A 26,400-nucleotide genomic window follows, 5' to 3' on the forward strand; every position below is an offset into this window, starting at 1 on the left:
GGGAAATAAAAACAAAAATAAACCCTACAAGAAAATAAAAAGCCTCTGAGCAATGAAGGAAACAATGGAAATCAAGGTATTGATTGGACTATGTTCCTTCAGGGAGTCTCTAGGGGGAGAATCTATTTCTTGCCTTTCAAAACTTGTAGAGATTGCCTACTTTCCTTGGTTCATGGACTTCTTCTATCTTTAAAGTCAGCATTTGTGGCTTGAACACTTGCCTTACACCATTTTAAGCTGGCTTCCTTCACATCTTTTCTAACTCTTCTGCCTCCCTCTTAAACATGTAAACAACCCTTGTGATCCCATAGGGTTCATCAGTATAATCGGATAATAATATTTTAAAATCAACTGATCAGCAGACTTAATTCCATCAGCAGTCTTTTTTTAAATTTTATTTATTTATTTGAGAGAGAGAGAGAGATTGAGAGAGAGAGAGAGAGCACAAGCAAGGTGAAGGGCAGAGGGAGAAGCCGACTCCCCACTGGGAATCTGGGATCCTGACCTGAGCCAAAGGCAGATGCTTAACCAACTGAGACACACAGGTACCCTCCCTCAGCAGTCTTAATTCCCCTTTTCCATTTCTATAACCTGACATATTCAGGGATTCTAGGGATTTGGGCATGGACAGCTGTGGAGGGTGGGGCATTATTCTGTCTACTCTAAACAGTAAAACATTCCTTCCTGGAAACTATTATAAAATTATGTAATGGACTTAAAATAAAATACTGGGGTTCTTTCTGCAGATTATGTTTCACACATACTCTAACAGTATGTTGTACAAGTAGTACAATCAGGATACAAGTAATCTATATCAGGCCAGCAAACCCAAGTATATAATATTTCCATTAATATGGTACATTAAGCTAATTTGAAAAGCTCTTCCAATCCATTTACAAACAAATAGGTATTCTCGTTAAAATTTAATATAAAAAAAAACTTAAAATACATAGCTGAATTTGGAAAGGGAAAAAGCCAAAGAAGAAGAAGAAGGAAGAGGAAGAGAAGGAAGGGGAGAAGAGGAAACAAAACAAAACAAAACAAAAAACAGCAAAGAAAACAAAAGAGCAAACAAACAAAAAAACATAGCAAGGACCCAAAACAGGAAGAAACTCAAAGCCTCTATAGTGAGAAGGAAATGACACCATGGTAGTTAATGAAGATTTGACTTCACCTGTAAGACTGAGAAGATACTGAATTGTGTTTTAATGAGAGGAGGTACTATCTTGAAGAAGCATTAGATTGAAAAAAGAATCTGAGAGATTTATAGGAAGTCCAAAAGTAATGTTCTTCTTAAAAAAAGAAGAAGAAGAAAAGAAAAGAGAGAGAAGGAAAGGTAGAAGGAGGGAAGGGGGGAAGGAGGGAGGAAGAGAGTAAAGAACGCAGTAGGAAAAAATATTTGAATGTCCTCTCTTGAATTTTACTAGGCAAAAAGCATTTTAAAAAATATGTGAGGTAAAATGACACTACTTTTCAAGTGTGAAATCTAAATTTTAAATATGCTTTTAAACTTGAAACATCAACCAGTGAAATTAATATAAAATGCGCTGGAAAAGGTAAGAGACCAAGGACTTTTGGCAAAAAATAAATACAATTATTTTTACTAAAGTTCTTATCATAGAATGAACAAAGTACTACCAGAAATAAAATATCCAAATGAAAAGTATACACACAAAACATCCATATTTACTTAAGAAAATGAAGCATTATGAGAGAGTGTCATTAAATATGGTATCTCCTAACAACTTAATGGTTGTAAACTATAAATAATAAAAAAAAGTACTTTGACTTTATAATAAGTTTGTATTAAGTGACTAGAGGTTAAGGAATGGATACCTTATTTAAAACAGGTCATTATGAATCAGGGTCATGTTAATTCCTAAATAAGAAAAATGGATTTGGTATTTAAAAAAAAAACTGAATGGATAAGCAAAATAATCCATTAAATGTTTTGGAAGAAAAACTTAAGGACCTGGAAATTCCAAATGATATAATCACACAGGATGAATTACAGATTATATAGCATTGAGGAAATGAAGATTTAACTTTAAGGTCCACCAAGAAGAAAGTCCCGGGGAACATTACAGACTTGTTGAAATCCTTGGCTAGCTCCACCCAAAGAGAATGGGTGAAAAAAAGAACAAGAAACCCTTACAAAAACTCCAACTTTACCTCTTTTGCTTTTATTTACTGTTTCCTTTGCTGTGCTAAAGCTTTTTATCGTGATGAAGTGCCAACAGTGGGACTTTATCAAGATGAACTATCCAATGCAGTACTTCTTAGTGTAGCCTACATAGGCAGCCTATCTTTTCATAATACTACCAAGGTGTTATTTTTTCCTTTTCATTTTGTCAGCATTTGTACCAAAAGCAATGATGATAAAAAGTGTTAGTTTTAATAAACATAAAAGTAGAATCAATGAAGTAGAAAATAAATAAATGTACAATAGAGAAAAATCAACCAAGCTAAAAGATGTTTTATTTAAGAATATAAATTTTTAATAACTCCCTTAGAACTAATCCAGAAAATGGAAAAAAATTACCAATATCATGAATTAAAAATGAGACCACACCATAGATCTTGCTAACATTAAAAGGATGAGAATATTGTGAACAATTTTATACTAAAATTTGAAAACATAAATGAAATGGACATACAACTTGCAAAATCCAACTTAGGAAAAATTAAATACTTTTACATGGTTAAAAAAAGGGAATCCTTTTCTAAGAACTATTCACAAATCAAACTTCACTTGTGAAAGTTTCCACTGGTAAACTAATTTAAGTATTTAAGAAAGAAGCAGAATCCATTTTATCTTCCAGAAAATTATATGAGAAGAAATTATTTCCAAGGAATCTAAAATCTTACACAAAAATCTGAGAAAAGCATTATATGAATGAAAAATTAAAGATAATCTTTTTTTTACATTTAAAAGGTGTTTTTCATTTACTTTACATTAGTACTCAAAATGCATATTTCTATTTCAAGATAACATTTAAAAATTATTCTAATGCAACTGGAACATAAATACAATTCTGCAGTTACAAAAAAGCTAGGGATCCATAGCTAAGTTATTCCCATGTTCACAAGTCTGCTTCTGAAGTAAATACTACTCCTATGCAGCTGTTAGCTTCCCAGGTTAGATTTAAACACACACATACAATTTCAGTTGTGTGGAAGCTTATAATGTTATATTCCATGCACTGTTCTGAAGGGTTCATTAACAGCCACAAGGCCCTAAAAACTGAAACACTCTATGAGTCTGCAAGACAGGTTGAATAAAGTTAAATTAATTAGGGCAAACAGGATTCCCACCTTAACATCAAATCATGTAATATTCTGTAGCAACTGGGAGTACCTCAGGACTGGCAAATTGTCCTCTTTAGAACTAATCTCATCAGAAGAGTTTAAGAAGGTTCATAATTTACCTGGATCAAGAACATTTAAAAGAGACAAGTTTCTTTTGTGCTAATTTGACTCCCCTGAATGACCTAGCTAGTTAACTAGTCACTCGTAATTTCAAATTACCATGTTATTGTCTGACCCATTCGAACAATTTATTTATTTATTTATTTATTTATTTATTTTTCGAATGATTTATTTTTAATATAAACATATAAAGTCAACATGAGATGTCTAACTAAAGCAAGCACTATCTATAAAATCAAGACAGACAGCTTCTCTTCTTCTAAGATTTAGGCTTTGCCCAGAATTCCGTATACATGGAATAGCCATTCCAAGAGTGATTATTCCCACATACAACTTGCAAAGTCTTAGGCCAGCACACACATTTGGACCAGGTGAACAGATATTTTAGTATCTCCCCTGTTCTTCAATTTATACACTCCAAATGCAATGACTGCAGCAAAACCCACATTCCAATAGGAATAAAAGGTGCCCCTCTAGCTTTTTGGATAAGTTTAGATCCCTGCTTTTCATCCTATGAAGGAGAGACACCTGGCCAGCTAACATAGTGACTAAAGGATCCTCCTAGAAGGACAGGGCTTCTCAAGCTCCAACAGATAGTTAATCCTTTCTTATTAACAGATACAAATACCCTTAACAAGACATTTGCATACTGAATTTAGCAATGTAAAAGAAGAACAGCCTGTCACAAACAAGTGGATTCTATTCTAGGCATGCTAAATTTGTTTACCATTTGAAAATTAACACCATTTGTTGTTGTAAACTAAATATTATCTCAATACATTTTTTAAGATATGATAATATTCAAAATCATTCAACATTTGAAAAAAAAAACAACACTGATGGAACCAGGAAAATCATGTACTTCCTAAATATACCAAAAATGTATCCACGAAGACACAAAAACAAATCTCATACTTAATGATGAAAATTACAAGATTTATTCCTAAAGTCAGAAGTGATACAAAGAAAACCCATCATGTAAATTATATTCAGTACTATATAAGAAGTGGTAGGCAATTGTATTCAGGCAAGAAAAGCCTTATAAAATGGCAGTAAAGAGAATAAGAAATTAAAAAGATATGTATGTATGAAGGTTTCATTATTAACAGTGACTTGACTGTGATGATAGAATATCAAAGAGTATCTCTACATTACTTAAATTAATAAGGAATTTAGTTAGATTTCTGGCTTAAAATAGAATTAAGATGTTAGAAGTCATAAAGCATCTCTACGCACCACAAACAATATAAAAATTAAAATGTTAAATGTTGGGGCATCTGGATGACTCAGGTTAAGCGTCTGACTCGATTTCGGCTCAGGTCATGATCGAAGGTCCTGGGATTGAGCCCCTCATCGGGCTCTGCACACAATGCTGAGAAATCCTCAGCTTGAGGATTTCTCTCCTTCTTCCTCTATCCCTTCTCCCACTCAAAAACATACTCTCTCTCTCCCTCCTTCTCTCCCTCCCTCAAATAAATAAATAAATCTTTCTTTAAAAATGTTAAATGTGGGGCACCTGGGTGACTCAGTGGTGAAGCATCTGCCTTCACCTCAGGTAGTGATTCCAGGGTTCCAGGATCGAGCCCTACATCCAGCTGTGCGGGAAGCCTGGTTCTCCCTCTCCCACTCACCCTGTTTGTGTTCCCTCTCTGGCTGTCTCTCTCTCCAAATAAATAAAATCTTTTAAAGAAAAAAACTTTAAATGTTACTCAATTTTCAACAGATTAAAAAAATAAGTATCTAAGAATAAATCTAATGCAAGATTTGCAACCTAATACATGAAAACTACATGACATTAACAAGGAAATTTGTGGAAACCTCAAATAGAAGAATACAGCATATTCATGAATTGGATTGTTGACTATTTGAGTAATATAAATTTATCCAACTCATTTATAGATCTAATACAATCCAGTTTAGAATTCAAGCTGGGTGTGTGTGTGTGTGTCTGTGTGTTTGTGTATGAAGAAATTGAGAAGCTGTTTCTACTATGTATATGGAAATATAAAGAAGGAAGGAAATATAAAGAAGGAAGAAGGTCAAAGACAATCTCAAGGAAGAAATCTAGAGGATCTATATTACCAGAATCAAGATTGTATTAACTATTATAATTAAGAAATGGTTAATAGGGTCTAGAAACAGATATATCTAAGTTTACATTACAGTGCAGCACACTGGGAACCAACGTTTATTCAATAATATTGCTTGCATCTACAAATATGTAAAAATACATCTGCCAAAAGATAAGCAACATTCATTCATAGCAGTAATATGTAATATAAATTAGGAAAACAACCCAAAGATCCATCAGCATGACAATAAATAAAGTGATATATTCATACAATCCCTTACTAGACAGCAAGGAGAAAAATATATATATATATATGTAATATATATATGTAATATATATGTAATATATATATGTAATATATATGAATACATATATGTATATAAAAAATGTTTTTAAAAAGGCAGCAGCAAAAAAAAAATAAAAAAATAAAAAGGCAGCAGCAATAATACTAATATATGGAGGTAAAGTCAAGATAAACATTGCCCTTCAGAGTTGATAGTGATTGTAAGATAAGCATAATGTGAAACACTTTTTGGAATCCAGGCGAAGCTCTGTTTCTATATCAAAGAGTAGTTACCACGGTAATATTTAATTTTATCAGGATCTATCTTTAAAATCTGTGCACTCTTTTTCTATGTATGTTACAGTTCAATAACATTTATACAAAAGATACAAATTATAAATAATAAATTTCCAAATTTAAAATCTACACTTCAATATAACTTTATGCAGAAATTTCAATATAAATTTTTAAAAAAAGTTCTATTTATAATTTTAATGTTCACTGACCATTTGTCAAAAAAAGCTATTATGTTTCATTCACGTTCTGTATAGACCACATAGGTAAAACTTAAAGATAATTTGAATTGTATAGAGTCGCAAAATATTCCTCTCCTGTTTATACAGTATTTTTGATGCCACAATAATGAACGTGTAATTCCAGGATCATGAATTGGAATACCAAGTAAAGAAGATTCGCAATACTGAACTCAATACTTCATCACACAAAACCTATTGCTCTGGTCCTTTCTAAAAGAAGGCTTTGGCAAGTAATAAGCTTTCCTTAGTATTTCTGTTCAAATCTTCCCTGTGCACTAAAGTCCATCTCCAACACTGGCAGCAGCTCAAAGTATCTATAAATTTCATATCAATGAATTCAGTCATGTTTTTGCCTTAAAACACAGGGCATGGGGGCTTAAGTGGGTAGGAGAAGAATAAATGAAACAAGGTGGGATTGAGAGGGAGACAAACCATAAGTGACTCTTAATCTCACAAAACAAACTGAGGGTTGCTGGGGGGAGGGGGTTTGGGAGAAGGGGATGGGATTATGGACATTGGGGAGGGTATGTGCTTTGGTGAGTGCTGTGAAGTGGTGATTCACAGACCTGTACCCCTGGGAACTAAAAATATATGTTTATAAAAAATAAAAAATTTAAAAAAAAAAACACAGGGCAAAGGGAGTAAGGAGTGTTTTTTTGGAGACTGAACCACGTGGGAAGGTTTATGTTTAATATTATGGGATACAATATGTGGGCAACTGGAGCTGAATTTACACGTGGATGTGCTAGTGGAATACTGGAGTCTGTGCGTGCAGGCTTATAACAACTTATATCTTCAGGAAGTTTACAAGCCAATTTTTAAACCCAGACATTATTAAGAATTAAATTCTGTAAATGTACATTTAAACAAATTATATTAAAAGTTAAGGAAATTAATATTCAAAATTAGTCATTGTTTTAACACATTTTATTATGTTCTATACTGAAGAGGATTCTATATCTATTTTATCTGCATGGCACAGCCAGTATACAATGGTGAGCTACTGTGCATCTCTTCCACATGGAGAAGAAATCTGCCCTGATGGGAGTATTTATATAACAACAACAACAAATAAGGTAAATTCCACAATCAGGTATTTATTGTTTTGTTGACTGTCTAAACTTAAGAAAGTGAAAAAGAAAATGTTTATCATAGACATCAGACCAGAAGTATGTCTTGTGTGTAGCCATTACAGTGAAAGTAGAATAACATTGAAAATATTATTTTGCTCTTCTAAATCTACTATCCAATTCAGTAAAGAAGTTGCTTGCATCACTGATGAACAAATGAAGTTCTAATACATGTTTTCATTATTTCACTTTGTATTATTCATATAAATGAAAGTCATCAGTCAACATTCATGTCAAGACCATATTTGTTAGCCCAACATTCAAAAGTTGGGTATATATAGAGGAGTAAAGCAAAATCATCATCATCATCATCATCATCAATGTAAACATTTTGTGAAAAGCAATTGGCTATATATAATTTACAATACATGGTATTGAATATTATTTACAAATAGTATGATATACAACCTTTGTAGCAATAAAATTTGTAAGTATATACACATGTATGCATATGCATAAACACATGTTTGAGAGCCTCTTGTCAAATATTTACCAACAAAACAATAAAAGACATTCAAATATTATTTAATAAATTAATTTTTTGTGTGTAATTGTGATACATAGGACCTCCCAAAGGGCAGGGCCCAGAGGAAGTTTCATTCTCACCAGCATCTAAGATTGTTACCATTAGGGAAGTTAACCAACTCTCCCAAGACCCAGAGTTTACAAATGACACAGAAAGCTTTGCAACCAGAAAGTGTAATGTGGAAGTTATGCTTTTTTGACTTTGCAATCTCTTCTGAGACATTGGATTCATCTGAAGAAAGCACAAGTTTTTGCAACAGAAAATAGAAGCAGAAAAGATATTTTTAAAAAATTAAGAACCTGGGGTGCCTGGGTGGCTCAGCGGTTTAAAGCCTCTGCCTTCGGCTTAAGTCATGGTCCCAGGGTCCTGGGATGGAGCCCCATATCGGGCTCTCTACTCAGCAGAGAGCCTGCTTCCTCCTCCTCTCTCTCTGCCTGCCTCTCTGCCTACTTATAATCTCTGTCTGTCAAATAAATAAATAAAATCTTAAAAAAAAATTAAGTACCCAGTTATAGTTGTATTTTTTTAAGAGTTTATTTATTTATTCGACAGAAAGAGACACAGTGAAGAGAGGAAACACAAGCAGTGGGAGTGGGACAGGGAGACACAGGCTTCCAGCCAAGCAGGAAGCCTGATGTGGGGCTTGATCCCAGGACCCTGGGACCATGACCAGAGCTAAAGGCAGACGCTTAATGACTGAGTCACCCAGGCGCCCTTCATTTATAGTTTTAAAAATGGGGGAAATAGAAATGAAATAACTTTATAATGTTAACTCTTAAAACAGTAAACATCTTGCTAAATATTTAAAAGTATTCTATTTTTTTAAATTTTTTTTAAGATTTTATTTATTTATTTGACAGAGAGAGATCACAAGTAGGCAGAGAGGCAGGCAGAGAGAGAGAGAGGAGGAAGCAGACTCCCTGCTGAGCAGAGAGCCCGATTCGGGACTCGATCCCAGGACCCTGAGATCATGACCCCAGCCAAAGGCAGCGGCTTAACCCACTGAGCCACCCAGGCGCCCTAAAAGTATTCTATTTTAAATCAAAAGCAGGATACTATCACCCTTGATAATGCATGTTTTCTTGAAAGTCTTAGCTAAGGTAATATGTAAATGAGCAAACATGAGTAGTTTAAGGACTGGAATGTAACTAATAATTTTACTGCAGTTATGCACATAAACTATTATTATTTAGTTAGAAAATCCAAGGTAATAACCCAACGATAGAGTCACCAAGAAGGTGGTCCAACTTCTTAGGGAGGCATTATCAGATATTGGTGAAGATTCTAAACTCTGGAGACGAACTCTATGGATTGAAATACTGGCTCATCCTTTTATATAACTTAACACATGTTATTAAGTTCCCTGTACCTCAGTTTCATCATCAGCATAATGTAGATAATAATATTTCCCACCCATAGAAATCTATGATTTGATATATGGACAGTACATTGAAAACATTTATCACATAGTAACTGCCATTCAACTGGTTGTTGCTATTGTTACTACTACTACTCCTACACCTATTACTACTAAAAGTGCTTACGAATATTTAAAAAAAAAGAAACAAATAATGTATCCATAGTTGGTGAGACTAAATATTATGAAGAATGCCAATTTTCTACAAGTTATTCTATAAATTAGATGTGATTCTGATTCAAATCCCAAAAATGATTTTCACAGCTAACAAGTTTGCTACAAATCCATGTGGAATAAAAAAGGGCAATGCATCACCAAGACAAATTAAAGCTGTAGCATTAGGAAGAGCACTTCAACCTGTCAAATATTAAGACATTTAGTAATACCACCTGTGTGATGTTGGGACAGAGATGGACAATGAACAGATTAAGGAGCAATGATTCAGATCTTCACATAAGAATATTTGTATCTGGTAGCCATGCTTTTACAAACCACTGGGAAAACACTTCAATATCTAATTCAGCAGATGATGCTGGAAAATAATTGATTATATACAGGAAAAATATTATACCATATACAAAGTCAATTCCATTTATCATATAACTTCTGACAATACTAGGAGATGAACAATGTATCAGATCAAATCAGTCCCAATAGTGCCTGAAAGAGGTCTACAAAAGAAAAATAAAATCATGCCACTGAAATATTTTCATTTCATTTTGAAGGGGGATGAATAGAGCTGGGGAGATGAATAGGTTATCACCTTATAATTCCATATAGACATGAGCATCTATGACTACAGATGAAATTTAGATAGGTCCTCATAGTAGAAATCAGCATTGTGTGTGTGTGTGTGTGTGTGTGTGTGTGTGTGAATTACTTTTCTCTTTAATCTGATAGATGAGCCTCTATTTCATCAATGGGATTCATTCTATGCAGTTCTGATGTGTCCATACCACAAGGTTAAGCATGTGGCATCAAAATTATATTATAGCAAACTATTGCTTTAGAAATGGCCCTATAATTCAAAGTAAATCAATTACAGTCTACCCAAAAAGAGAAATTGGAGAAGCAGCACACTGCTCAACAGAATACCTATATATTTTTTTAATATAATTTTTTATTTTTTATAAACATATATTTTTATCCCCAGGGGTACAGGTCTGTGAATCACCAGGTTTACACACTTCACAGCACTCACCAAAACACATACCCTCCCCAATGTCCATAATACCATCCCTTTCTCCCAAACCCCCTCCCCCCAGCAACCCTCAGTTTGTTTTGTGAGATTAAGAGTCACTTATGGTTTGTCTCCCTCCCAATCCCATCTTCTTTCATTTATTCTTCTCGTACCCACTTAAGCATATTTAAAGGCTTTTAAAGTGGGTGCCAGTATTGCTCAGCTAGTCAAGTGTCTGCCTTCAGCTCAGGTCATCATCCCAGGGGCCTGGAAACCAGCTTCTCCCTCTCCCTATGATCCAGAACTGTGGGAAATAAATTATGTTTATAAGCCAACCTATCTATTATACTTTGTCATACTTGCCCGAAGACATACTACGAATATATTAGAAGGTTATTTTTTGCTCAAAAGAGTAAACAGGTCAGTAGGGCAATCCTCCCCCAAATGGCCAACAGACATACTGTCATCTTCACCTTATGCCAATCCAAGTCCTGCCTGGCAATGTTCTTCCTTCCAAACAGAAAGCAAACAGAGCTCACAGGAGCAAACATGGGAGTTTTTAATGGGCCAAGACTGGAAAGGTCAACTCTGCTCACACTTCATTGGCTAGAACTCAGGAAATGTCCACACGAAAGATCAAGAGAGGTAAGAAATCTTTACCTCTGAGATCAAGAGGTGGAGAACAAGAACACTGTTGAGCAGCCAGTAATTTCTTCCCAAACCATCTTTCCCTTTATACATATTTATGTGTGCCCTCTTTCCACAGGTGATATCTACTCACTTGTTCTCCAAAGGAGACAATCCAAAATTTTATTCACTTACATAGATAGCTGAAATTTCAAAATCTCTGGATATTGAGTAATCTTCTCCATTGTTGCTGGATCTAGTTGTTGTGGTCCTGTAAAATATGATATAAAGGACAAAATATCAGTCCTGTGTATGCTATCACTGGTAGAATAACAATAACTTTAGAAAACTTACATTTCGGAAAGGGAAGCACACAGCTGCTAACAACACAAAATGCTGCAGCAAGATGGCAGAGGAGTAGGAAACCTAAATATCATCAGGTCCCAGGAGTTTAGCTAGGTAGTTATCAAACCGTTCTGAACACCTACAAACTCAACAGGAGATAGAAGAGAAGAGCAGCAATGCTAGGAACAGAAAGGCGATCACTTTCTGGAATGCAGGATGTATGGAGAAGTGAATCCAAGGCAACATAAGGGAAGAGAGATCATGGGGGGAGGGGTCAGCTCCCAGAAAGCGGTACAGCAGTGTAGTATAAAATCAGAACTTTTAGAAGTCTGCTCCTCTGAGGGGCATCACTCCAGAAGCTAAGCGGGGCATGGAACTCTTCTGGGGACAGTGTGGTCTCAGGACATGTGGGGTCACAAAAAGACCTGGGGTGTCAGAATGTGGTAGAGCTTCCAGGTATCAGATCGGGGAAGCCAGCTGTAAAGACAGAGCCAAAGAGGGGGCTCTCAGCTCAGGATTACCTTAAACTGTGATCCAAGGCACAGTCGGGCCACCTCTCTTCGAGTAAGGACACCATGAGTGGCAGATCTGGAAAGACCCCCTCCTTCCACTGCTGGGAGGAGCATCACAGGATGGTGCTGCAGGCATCTGCTGGGTTTGGAGACTCCAAATGAAGCCATGCACCAGAGATTGAAATGCTCCATCATCAGTTGGGTGAGCTCCGAGTGTGGCCAGAGACTAGGGAGACAGAAGGGATTGACAGCTTTCTCTGAGGGTGCATTGAGGAGTGGGGCCCTGAGCTCTTGGCCTCAAAGGGGCGAGAGATTCGGAGGTTGCCATTTTTGTTCCTTTCCTCCAAAACTATACAGAAAGTGGTCAGGGAACAAAAGATCCCAAGATTAAAACCAAGCAGATTACTGAGCATGGACCTGGCAAGGGTGATGCAATTCTGTCTCAGGCAAAGACATCTGACAATCACAGCAACAAGCCCTTGCACAGAAGATCAGCAAGAACATCCATCCAAGACCAAGTTCACACATCAGTGACAACTGCAGAGCTCCCGAGCTGGGGAAAGCAACACACAGAATTCATGGCTTTTTTCCATGGTCCTTCAGTTCTTAAAAGTTAAATTTTTTAAAATTTTATTTTTCTTATTCTATTTTTTTTTATTTTTATCTTTCCCATTTTAACATTTTTAAAAATTTTATTTTATCAATATATTTTTTAAATATTTTTTAAATTTTCAATGCTATAATCATATTTTATCCTATCATTATATTTAACCTTATTTTTTATATACATAAAGATTTTTTCTTTAAAATTTTGGTATACCATTTCTTCAAATAGATCAAAATATATCCTAAATCTAGTGCATGGTTTTGATCTACTCCCCAGCCTAATCACATATCCCCCCCCCTTTTTTTTCTTTTTTCAACCAACTTCTTATCAATGCCTTTTTTGGAATTTTTTTTTTAAATTTTCATCTTTACAGTCATATTCCATCCCTTCATCATGTTTACCCTTATTTTTGTATTATATGTTATTCCTTCTTTAAAATATAGGGAGGCAGTTTCTTCTAACAGACCAAAATACACCCAAAATCAAGTATGCGCTTGTGTACTATTCACCAGTCTAATATATATATATATATACATATATGCACATACATATATATATATTTTTTTCCTTTTCATTACTTCCCCCTCACATCTCCCCTTGGTTTGGGGGCTCTTCTGACTTGGCTAGTGTATATTTTTTCTGGATTCATTGCTACCTTTTAATATTTTGTTTTCTCACTCATCTGTTCTTATCTGGACAAAATGACAAGGCAGAAAAACTCATCACACACACACAAAAAAGACCAAGAGGCAGTACCGATGGCTAGGGAACTAATCAATATGGACATCAGTAATGTGTCAGAAGTAGAGTTCAGAATCGTGATTATCAAGGCACTAGTTGGGCTCTAAAAAACCATGGAAGATATTACAGAATCCATTTCAAGAGAAATAAAATCCCTTTCTGGACAAATGGAAGAACTAAAATCTAAAAAATGTTGAAATCAGAAAAGATATTAATGAGGTGCAATAAAAAATGGAGGCTCTTACTGCTAGGATAAATGAGGCATAAGAGAGAATTAATGATATAGAAGACTGAGTAATGGAGAACAAAGAAGCTGAGCAAAAGAGAGACAAACAATACTGGATCACGAGAGAATAAAAAAGATAAGTGATACCATAAGATGAAACAATATTAGAATAATTGGGATCCCTGAAGAAAAAGAAAGAGAGAGAGGGGCTGAAGGGATATTGGAGCAAATTACAGCAGAGAATTTCCCTAATTTCCAAAGGGAACAAGCATCAAACTGCAGGAGGCACAGAGAAGCAACCTTAAAATCAATAAATATATGTCAACACCCCATCATCTAATAGTAAAACTTACAGGTCTCAATGACAAAGAGAAAATGCTGAAAGCAGCTCGGGACAAGAGATCTGTAACATACAATGGTAGAAATATTAGATTGGCAGAGACCTACCCATAGAGACCTGGCAGGCCAGAAAGGACTTGCATGATCCATTCAGAGCACTAACTGAGAAAAATATGCAGCCAAGAATACTATATCCAGCTAGACTGTCATTGAAAATAGGAAAGATAAAAAGCTTCCAGGACAAACAAAAACTAAAAGAATTTGCAAATACCAAACCAGTCCTACAGGAAATATTGAAAGGGGTCCTCTAAGCAAAGAGAGAGCCTAAAAGTAACAAACCAGAAAGAACACAGACAATATACAGTAACAGTCACCTTACAGGAAATACAATGGCACTAAATTCATATATTTCAATAGTTACCCTGAATGTAAATGAGCGAAATACCCCAATCAAAAGATACAGGGTATCAAAATGATGAAAAAAACAAAAAACAAGACCCATCAATATGCTGTCTGCAAGAGACTCATTTTAGAACCAAAGACACGTAAAGATTTAAAGGGAAGGGTTATAAAACCATTTATCATGCTAATAGACATCAAAAGAAAGCTGGAGTGGCAATCCTTACATCAGATAAATTGGATTTTAAGCCAAAGACTATAATAAGAGATGAGGAAGAACAATATATCATACTTAAAGGTTCTGTCCAACAAGAAGTTCTAACAATTTTAAATATCAATTCACCTAACCAGGGAAGTGCCGATTATATAAACCAATTAATAACAAAATCAAAGAAAAACATCAACAATAATATAATAATAGTTTGAGACTTTAACACCCCTCTCACTGAAATGGACAGATCATCTAAACAAAAGATAAACAAAAAAATAAAGGCTTTAAATGACAAACTGGACTAGATGGACATCACAGATATAATCAGAACATTCCATCCCAAAGCAACAGAATACACATTCCTCTCCAGTGCATAAAACATTCTCCAGAATAGATCACATCCTGGGTCATAAATCAGGTCTCAACCGGTACCAAAAAGATTGGGATCATTCCTTGCATATTTTCAGACCACGATGCTTTAAAACTAGAACTCAATCACAAGAGGAAAGTTGGAAAGAATTCAAATACATGGAGGTGAAAGAGTATCCTACTAAAGAATGAATCAGTCAACCAGGAAATTAAAGAATTTTAAAAAATCATAGAAACAAATGAAAATAAAAACACAACTGTTCAAAGTCTTTGGGATACAGTAAAGGCCACCTGAGAGGAAAGTATATAGTGATACAAGCCTTTCTCAAGAAGAAGAAAGGTCTCAAGTATACAAACTAACCCTACACCTAAGGAGCTGGAGAAAGAAGAGCAAAGAAAGCCTAAACCCAGCATGAGAAGAGAAATCATAAAGATAAGAACAGAAATCAATGATAACAAAGAACAGTAAAACAGATCAATAAAAGTAGGAGCTGGTACTTTGAAAGAATTAATAAGATTGATAAACCCCTGGCCAGAATTATCAAAAAGAAGGGGTGCTTGGGTGGCTCAGTGGGTTAAAGCCTTTGCCTTTGGCCCAGGTCATGATCCCAGGGTCCTGGGATCGAGCCCCGCATCAGGCTCTTAAAAAAAAAAATTTTAAAAATAATTTAGGGCGCCTGGGTGGCTCAGTGGGTTAAGCCGCTGCCTTCGGCTCAGGTCATGATCTCAGGGACCTGGGATCGAGTCCCGCATCGGGCTCTCTGCTCAGCAGGGAGCCTGCTTCCCTCTCTCTCTCTCTCTCTCTCTGCCTGCCTCTCCATCTACTTGTGATTTCTCTCTGTCAAATAAATAAATAAAATCTTTAAAAAAATAAAAAAATAAAAAAATAAAAATAATTTAAAAAAAAAGAAAAAAGAAAGGACCAAAATTAATAAAACCATGAATGATAAAGAAGAGATCACAACCAACACCAAAGAAATGCAAACAATTATAAGAACATATTATGGGCAACTATATGCCAGCAAATTTGACAATCTGGAAGAAATGGATGCATTCCTAGAGACATATAAACTACCAAAACTAAACCAGGAAGAAATGGAAAACCTAAACAGACCCATAACAAGGAAAGAGACTGAAGCAGTCATCAAAAATTTCCCAACAAACACGAGCCCAGGGCCAGACGGCTTCCCAGGAGAGTTCTACCAAACATTTAAAGAAGAATTAATTCCTATTTTCCTGAAACTGTTCCAAAAAATAGAAATGGAAGGAAAACTTCCAACTCATTTTATAAGTCCAGCATCACCTTGATCCCAAAACCAGACAAAGACCCCATCAAAAAGGAGAATTACAGACCAGTATCCTTGAGGAAGATGGATGCAAAAATTCTCACCAAAATACTAGCTAATAAGAACCAGCAGTACATGAAAAGGATTATTCACCACGATCAAGTGGGATTTATTCCTGGGCTTCAAGCTTGATTCAACATCCTCAAATCAATCAGTGTGATACAATAAATTAATAAAAGAATGAACAAGAACCATATGATTCTCTCAGTAGATGTTGAAAAGCATTTTACAAAGTACAGCATCCTTTCTTGATCAAAACTCTTCACAGTGTAGAGATAGAGGTTACATACCCCAATATCGTCAAAGCCATCTGTGAAAAACTCACAGCGAATATCATTTTCAATGGGGAAAAACTGAGAATTTTTCCCCAATGGTCAGAAACATGGCAGGGATGTCCACTATCACCACTGCTATTCAATATAGTACTAAAAGTCCTAGCCTCAGCAATCAGACAACAAAAAGAAGTTAAAGGCATCCAATAGGCAAAGAAGAAGTCAAACTCTCGCTCTTTGCAGATGATATGATGCTTTATGTGGAAAACCCAAAAGACTCCACTCCAAAACTGCTAGAACTCACACAGGAATTCAGTAAAATGTCAGGATATAAAAGCAATACATAGAAATCAGTTGCATTTCTATAAAGCAACAGCAAGACAGAAGAAAGGGAAATTAAGGAGTCGATCTCATTTACAATTGCACCCAAAATCATAAGATACCTAGGAATAAACCTAACCAAAGAGACAAAGAATCTGTATCCAGAACACTATACGGTACTCATAAAAGAAATTGAAGAAGACACAAAGGAATGAGAAAATGTTCTATGCAGGGATTGGAAGAACAAACACTGTAAAAATGTCTGTGCTATCTAAAGCAGTCTACAGATTTAATGCAATCCCTATCAAAATACCATCATTTTTTTCAAAGAAATGGAACAAATAACCCTAATTTTTTAAATGATTTTATTTATTTACTTGATAGAGAGAGATCACAAGTAGGCAGAGAGGCAGGCAGAGAGAGAGAGGGAAGCAGGCTCCCTGCTGAGCAGAGAGCCAGATGTGGGGCTCCATCCCAGGAACCTAAAATCATGATCTGAGCTAAAGGCAAAGGCTTAGCCCACTGAGCCACCCAGGTACCTCAAATAACCCTAAAATTTATATGGAACCAGAAAAGACCCTGAATAGCCAGAGGACTGTTGAAAGAAAAAAACAAAGTTGGTGGCATCACAATTCCAGACTTTAAGCTCTATAACAAAGCTCAGTATGGTATTACAAAGACAGTATGGCATTGGCACATAGATGAGTGGAACAGAATAGAGAGCCCAGAAACGGATCCTCAACTCTGTGGTTAACTAATATTTGACAAAGCAGGAAAGAATGTCCAATGAAAAAAAGTCTCTTCAACAAATGGTGTTGGAAAAATTGGACAGCCACATGCAGAAGAATGAAATGGAACCATTTCCTTACACCACACATAAAAATAGACTCAAAATGGAAGATAGACCTCAGTGTGAGACAGAAAACCATCAAAATCCTTGAGGAGAACACAGGCATCAACTTCTTCGACCTCAACCACAGCAACTTCTTCCAAGAAACATTGCCAAAGGCAAGGGAAGCGAGAGCAAAAATGAACTTGGGACTTCATCCAGATCAAAAGCTTTTGCATAGTGAAGGAAACAGTCAACAAAACCAAAAGACAAATGACAGAATGTGAAAAGATATTTGCAAATGATCTATCAGATAGAGGGCTAGTATCCAAAATCTATAAAGAACTTATAAAAATCAACACCAAAGAACAAATAATCCAATCAAGAAATGGGTAGAAGACATGAACAGACATTTCTGCAAAGAACACATCCATGTGGCCAATAGACACATGAAAAAGTGCTCAATATTACTCAACATCAAGTAAATACAAATCAAAAGCACAGTGAGATATCTCCTCACACCAGTCAGAATGGCTAAAATTAGCAAGTTAGGTAACAACAGGTGTTGGTGAGGATGCAGAGAAAAGGGAACCCTCCTACACTTTGGTGGGAATGCAAGCTGATGCAGCAACTCTGGAAAACAGTATGGAGGTTCCTCAAAAAGTTGAAAATAGAGCTACCCTATGACCCAGCAATCACACTACTGGGTATTTACCCTAAAGACAGAAATGTAGGGTGCCTGGGTGGCTGTGGGTTAAGCTGCTGCCTTCGGCTCAGGTCATGATCTTAGGGTTCTGAGATCGAGTCCCACATCGGGCTCTCTGCTCAGCAGGGAGCCTGCTTCCCCCTCTCTCTCTGCCTGCCTCTCTGTCTACTTGTGATCTCTCTCTGTAAAATAAATAAATAAAATCTTAAAAAAAAAAAAGAAATGTAGTTATCCAAAGGGGCACATGCAACCAAATGTTTATAGCAGCAATGTCCACAATAGCCAAACTATGGAAAGAATCTAGATGTCGGGTGCCTGGGTGGCTCAGTGGGTTAAGCCACTGCCTTTGGCTCAGGTCATGATCTCAGGGTCATGGGATCGAGTCCTGCATCGGGCTCTCTGTTCAGCAGGGAGCCTGCTTCCTTCTCTCTCTCTCTCTCTCTCTCTCTCTCTGCCTGCCTCTCAGTCTCTCTCTCTGCCTGCCTCTCAGTGTACTTGTAATTTCTCTCTGTCAAATAAATAAATAAAATCTTTAAGAAAAAAAAAAAAGAATCTAGATGTCCATCAATAGATGAATGGATTAAGATGTGGTATATATACAATGGAATACTATTCGGCCATCCAAAAAAAAAGAAATCTTGTCATTTGCAACAACATGGATGGAACTAGAGGGTATTATGCTAAGCGAAAAACCCAATCAGAGAAAGACAATTATCCTATGGTCTCTCTGATATGAGGAATTTGAGATGCAGGGTAGGGGTCTGTGGGAGCTATGGAAGGGAAAAAAATGAAACAAGATGGGACTGGGAGAGAGACAAACTATTAGAGATTCTTAATCTCACAAAACAAACTGAGGGTTGCCGGGGGAAGGAGGGAGGGAGAAGGTGGTTGGGTTAAGCTTTCTGGGAGACACTTACTTGTTCATTACTTAAGGATACTATACAACTTACACAGGCTATTTCCTTCTTATGGGAGTCTAAGAATTGTTTTGAGTATTTTTTTTTTTTTAAGTCCTAGGGCCTCTTAGGAAAAAAAAAAACAAAAAACAGTATATTAGGGACAAGGTCTTTAAGTAATCAAGGATTTTCATAAACTTATAATTGCTAAGAGAGTGTGCCATCAATGAATGATGTTCAATGAAACAAAAACATGTATCATTGATAAATGCCAAAAAATGGTATTTTATTTGTTCACTTAAAGATTTTATTCATTTATTTGTCAGAGAAAGAAAGAGAGAACAAGTAGGGGGGAATGGCAGATAGGGGGAGAAGCAGGCTTCCCACTGAGCCAGGAGCCCGATGTAGGACTCGATCCCAGGACCCTGGGATCATGATGTGAGCTGAAGACAGATACTTAACGGACTGAGCCACACAGGAATTCCCCCAAAATAACATTTTATGTCAATGGGAACCTAAGTTCTATTTAAAAAATAGGGTTATAATGCTAAAAAAAATTATCCATATGATTTGAGGGGTGGTTGCACAGCTTTTAAAATCAGACACACAGGGCGCCTGGGTGGCTCAGTGGGTTAAGCTGCTGCCTTCGGCTCAGGTCATGATCTCAGGGTCCTGGGATCGAGTCCCACATCGGGCTCTCTGCTCAGCAGGGAGCCTGCTTCCCTCTCTCTCTCTCTCTGCCTGCCTCTCCATCTACTTGTGATTTCTGTCAAATAAATAAATAAAATCTTTAAAAAAAAAAAATCAGACACACACATATTCATAAATACATATATAGATGTGAACAAAATTTTATATATTATAGTAATATATAAAAAATTAAAAAGAAAAATAAAAGAAAACACCAGCTATTTTATTATCATAAACATCATATTAAAAACTGACACATGCAGTCCAAGAGAGTCCCAGTTTCTAGTTCTTATGTAGGAAGCTTGGAAGTCATCAGTCCATCCTAAAAACAAGTAAAATGCTTAACAGATCGAAAAACACACAACTCTTCCTGGTTCCATAAGAAAGGGTGGGGCACAGGGATAAGTGCTGACCCACAAATCAAAGAGACAAACAAGCAAATACAGAAGTCTTAGCTTACAAGAGCAGAGATTTACATGCAGAAACTTCCACAAGAACCCAGTGCCAGGTAAGAAAAACTGAACAGATGGTGAGTTATTTTATTTTTGTTTTTGTTTTGTTTTGTTATTTTTTTTTATATAATCACTTTTTATTTTGGTAAAATATTTATCTAACCCAAAATTTGTTATTTCCATTAACCATTTTCAAGTGTACAATTTGGCAGCACTAATTACTTAATTGCTATGCAACCACCACACTGTTTCCAAACTTTTTCTTCTACGGATAGAGCCATTTTTTAAACTGTTTTTAATTTTCCATAATTTTCCTTGCATTTTTTTTTTTGGTTTCAAATTTATTTAAATTCTAGTTCGTTAACATTTAGTGTAACAGTGATTTCAGGAGTAGAATTTGGTGATTCGTCACACACAAATAACAGTGCTCAATACAACAAGTGCTCCCCTAATTCCCATAATCCATTTAGCCCATCCACCACCCACCACCCTACCATCAACACTCAGTTTGTTTTCTATAGCTAAGAGTCTCTTGTGGTTTGCTTTCCTCTTTTTTTTTCTTTTTTTCCCTTCCCAAATATTCAACTGTTTGCTTCTTCAATTGCACACTGAGTGAAATCATATGGTTTTTGTCTTTCTCTGACTTATCTCGCTTAGCATAATACTCTCTAGCTCTATCCACATTTGCAAATGGCAAGATTCCATTCCTTTTGATGACCAAATAATATTCCACTATATATCTGTACCATAACTTCTTTATCCATTCACCAGTTGATGGACACTTGGGCTATCTCCATTATTTGGCTATTGTTGATAATACTATTATAAACATTAGGGTGCATGTGCCCCTTTGAATCAGGTTTTTTCTATCCTTTGTGTAAATAACTAGTAGTGCAATTGCTGGTCATTGAGTAATTCTATTTTTAACTTTTTAAGGAAATTCCATACTATCTTCCATAGTGGCTGCACCAGTTTGCACTCGCACCAATGGTATAAGAGAGTTTCCTTTTCTCCATATCCTCACCAACATCTGTTGTCTCCTGAGTTGTTAATTTTAGCCATTCTGACAGAATGAGATGGAATCTCATAGTTGTTTTGGTTTCCATTTCCCTGATTAAGGGTGATATTGAGCATCTTTCAATTGTATTTCCTTGATGATGAGTGTCTTTGTCCATCTGATGCTTTCTTTGGAAAAAATGTCTATTTGTGTTTTCTGCCCATTTATTGACTGGATGATTTACTTTTTGGGTGTTGAGTTTGGTAAGTTCTATATAAATAGATATTAACACTTCATCAGATGTCATTTGCAAATATCTTCTCCCATTCCAAAGGCTGCCTTTAAGTTTTATTTTCTTTGCTGTGCAGAAGCTTCTTATCATGCTGAGGTTCCAATAGTTCACTTTTGCTTTTGTTTCCCTTGCCCCGGGAGATGTGTCTAGTAAGAAGTTGTTATGGCCAAGGTAAAAGAGGTGGCTGACAAATTGATTGAACCTCTAACCAGACGTACTAAAAGGAAAAGAAAAAGGGCCTAAATAAATGAAATAATGAATTAAAGGGGAGATATCACAACTAATACCAAAGAAATACAAATAATTATTTTAAGATATTATGAAAAATTATATGCCAATAAACTTGGCAAGTTGGAAGGAATGGATAAAGTCCTAGAAACATAAACTACCAAACGGAAACAGGAAGAAATAGAAAATTGGAACAGACTGATAACCAGCAAAGAAATTAAAACACTAATTAAAAATCCCCCGATGAACAAAAGTCCAGGGCCAGATGGCTTATACCAAGGGAATTCTACCAGATATTTAAAGAAGAGTTAATATTTATTCTCAAACTATTCCAAAACACAGAAATGGAAGGAAAACTTGCAAACTCATATTACAAGGCTAGCAATATCCTGATTCCCAAATCAGACAAAACCCCACTAAAAAGAGGAATTACAGGCCAATATCCCTGATGAACATGGATGCAAAAATTCTCAAGATAAAAGCAAATCATATCTAAGAGTACAATTAAAAGAATTATTCACCACAATCAAGTGGGACTCATTCCTGTGCTGTAGGGGTGGTTCAATTTCCATGAATCAGCCAACATAATACACCACACTAATAAAAGAAAGAAGAACCGTGTGATCATCATCTCATAAATACAGAGAAGACATTTAAAGAAATGTAGCATCCTTTCTTGATTACAAACCCTCAACAGGGTAGGATGGAGAAGAAAACACACCTCAAAATCATAAAAGCCATGCACAAAACCCCCACAGCTAATATTCAGCAATGGGGAAAAACTGAGAGCTTTTCCTCTATAGTCAGGAATAAGATAGGGATGTCCACTCTCACCACTGTTGTTCAACATAGTACTAGAAGTCCTGGCTTCAGCAATCAGACAACAAAAAGAAATAAAAGGCATCCAAATGGGCAAGGAAGAAATTAAACTTTCACTATTTGCAGACAGAATGATATGCTATGTGGAAACCTGAAAAGCTCCACCCAAAACCTGCTAGAACTGATACATGAATTCAGTAAAGTTGCAGGATACAATCAACATACAGAAATCTGTTGCATTTCTTTTTTTTTTTTTAAAGATTTTATTTATTTATTTGACAGAGAGAAATCACAAGTAGATGGAGAGGCAGGCAGAGAGAGAGAGAGAGAGGGAAGCAGGCTCCCCGCCAAGCAGAGAGCCCGATGCGGGACTCGATCCCAGGACCCTGAGATCATGACCTGAGCCGAAGGCAGCGGCTTAACCCACTGAGCCACCCAGGCGCCCATGTTGCATTTCTATACACCAATAAAGAAGCAGTAGAAAGAGAAATCAAGGGAGCAATCCCATTTACAACTGGACCAAAAATCATAAGATACCTAGACATAAATCTAACCAAGAGGTGAAAGATCTGTCATCTGAGAATTATAAAATACTTACGAAAGAAAGTGAAGATGCCACAAAGAAATGAAAAAGCATTCCACACTCATGGAAAGGAAGAACAATATAACATTTGTTAAAATGTCTATACTACCTAAAGCAATGTACACATTCAGTGCAATCCCTACCAAAATACCACCAGCATTTTTCTCAGAAGTAGAACAAACAATCCTAAAATTTGTATGGAATCAAAAAAGACCCAAATCTTAAAAGAGAAAAGCAAAGCAGTGCAATTCTGGGCCTCGAGCTATATTACAAAGCTGTAATATACATTACAAAGCTGTACCATCAAGACAGTATGGTACTGTCACAAAAACAGATATATTGATCAATGGCATGGAAGAGAAAAGCCAGTAATGGAGCCACAACTATATGGTCAATTAATTTTCAACAAATTGAAATCAACAAAGAATATCCAGTGGGGGGGGGGGCAATCTTTTCAACAAGCAGTGTTGGAAAAGTGGACAGCAACATGCAGGAGAATGAAACTGGACTTTTCTTACATCATACACAGAAATAAGTTCAAACTGGATGAAAGACCTAATGTGAGAAAGGAAATCATCAAAATCCTAAAGAAGCCATTTTTAAATACTCCAGAGCATGCTGTGCTTAACAAAGTCTGCACTCACGTGAAACTACTTAACCAGAACTAACCCCACTAGGGTATTATCAGAGCATAACTGGCCTAGAGAAGGGAAATACCCAATATAAACTCACTGTAACCAATCTGTCCCAATGAAGGAGGGAAGAAAGAAATAAAAAACACTTGTGAAGTTACAGTCCAGAGACAAAAATCACTAAAAGATTGAGACCTTCCTGTAGGACTAGAGAATACCTTCCCACTCCTGAAAACTCACCATGTATTACTAAAGGCCTATTTATAGTAGTTCCTTCTATTGATGTATCATGTCTATCAAGAAAAAATTTTAATACAATTATACTATAATAATAAGATAAAATTATATTGTACATTTATTCATTTTTTATTTAATTGATTCTGCGCTTATGTTAACTCCTCCTTTCTATTTTATTTTGTAAGATTTATTGCTCTTTTCTAACATCTTGAGATGGAAACATAGCTCACTTATTCTCAACTTTCATTCTTTTATAATGTATGTGCTTTAGGCTCTAAGTATTCAGTTAAATGCTACATTAGCTGCATTTCATAAAATTTGAAGTGACAGAGCAAGTATCAGAACCAAACATGGCAGAGATGTTGGGATGTCAGATCAGGAATTTAAAACAACTACAATTTACATGTTGAGAGTTTCAATGGATAAAGTATATGATAAGCAAGAAAAAAAAAATACACAAGGAACTAGAGAGATGGAAATCCTAATAAATAGTGAAAAAGAGGTGCTACAGATGAAAAAAATATATATAACAGAAATGAAGCATGCCTTTGAAGGATTTACTAGTAGATTGGACAGAGTTGAGGGAAGACTCTCTAGTCTAGAACAGGTATCAATAGAATGCTCAAAAACTGAAAAACAAAAACTAAAAAGACTGAAAAAGCAGAACAGAAAACCTAAGGACTGTAGAACTACTACAAAAAGTGCAAGATACACATAATGGGAATACCAGCGGGAAAGGAAAGAAGGGAACAGAAGAAATATTTGAAACACTAAGACTAATAATTTCCCCAAATTGATGTCAGACACCAAGCCCTATATCCAGAAAGCTCAGAAAACACCAAACATGATAAATGGTAAAAAACTACACCTGGAAATATCATTGTCAAATTACAGAAAAACAAAGATTTAAAAAAAAATTTTCAGAAAAAAATGGAAAAAATATTACCTATAGAGAAATAAAAAAGAATTACATAATTATATTCAACTTCTCCTCAGAAAACATGCAAGCAAGAATAGAGTGATATGAAATATTTAAAGTTTGAGAGAAAAAAGTTACAGGCCTAGAATTCTTTTCTTTTTTTAATTTTTTATTTTTTATAAACATATATTTTTATCCCCAGGGGTACAGGTCTGTGAATCACCAGGTTTACACACTTCACAGCACTCACCAAAGCACATACCCTCCCCAATGTCCATAATCCCACCCCCTTCTCCCAAACCCCCTCCCCCCAGCAACCCTCAGTTTGTTTTGTGAGATTAAGAGTCACTTATGGTTTGTCTCCCTCCCAATCCCATCTTGTTTCATTTATTCTTCTCCTACCCACTTAAGCGTCAGCAGAGAAAGACAACTATCATATGATCTCCCTGATATGAGGAAGTGGTGATGCAACAGGCCTAGAATTTGTAGAAATGTTAAAATGAGTTTTTCAGAAAGAAAAAAAATATAGGTCAGAAACTTGGATTTATAGGACAAAGTAAGAGCACCAAAAAAGGAACAAGTGAAAGTAAAATAAAACTTATTTTTTTTACTCTTAATGGATCTAATAGAAATAGTTCGTTCAAAATAATAATAGCAACAATGCATTCAATTATATGTGCATATATATGTGTGTGTGTATGTTTATGTATGATTATATGTAAGTGAAATGAATAACAGCAATGATACGAGACAGAAGGAAAAAATAAGGATTTTTTAAATATAAGATATACTATTGTAAAGTGATGTAGTATTATTTGAAAATTGACTTGAAGTATAAACATATATTGCAAACTTTAGAACAGCCACAAAAAAAGTTAAAAAAAAAGAAAAGAATAAATGACATGCTAAGAAAGAAGAGAAAGTTGAATCATGAAATGCTTAAAATTAAAAAGTAAATGCTTAATTAAAACCACAGAGGAGGGGTGCCTGGGTGGCTCAGTGGGTTAAGCCTCTGCCATGTTCTCGGGGTCCTGGGATTGAGCCCTGCATTGGGCTCTCTGCTCAGCAGGGAGTCTTCTTCCCCCCTCTCTCTGACTGCCTCTCTGCCTACTTGTGATCGCTCTCACTATCAAATAAATAAATAAAATCTTTAAAAATAAAGTAAAATAAAATAAAATAAAACCACAAAGGCAAAACTACAAAGGCAGAAAAATGAAAGAAATATATAGAAAC

The sequence above is a fragment of the Mustela putorius genome, unplaced genomic scaffold, assembly GCF_011764305.1.
Source record: "Mustela putorius furo isolate JIRA1106 unplaced genomic scaffold, ASM1176430v1.1 tig00000083_pilon_pilon_pilon, whole genome shotgun sequence".
NCBI lineage: Eukaryota > Metazoa > Chordata > Mammalia > Carnivora > Mustelidae > Mustela > Mustela putorius.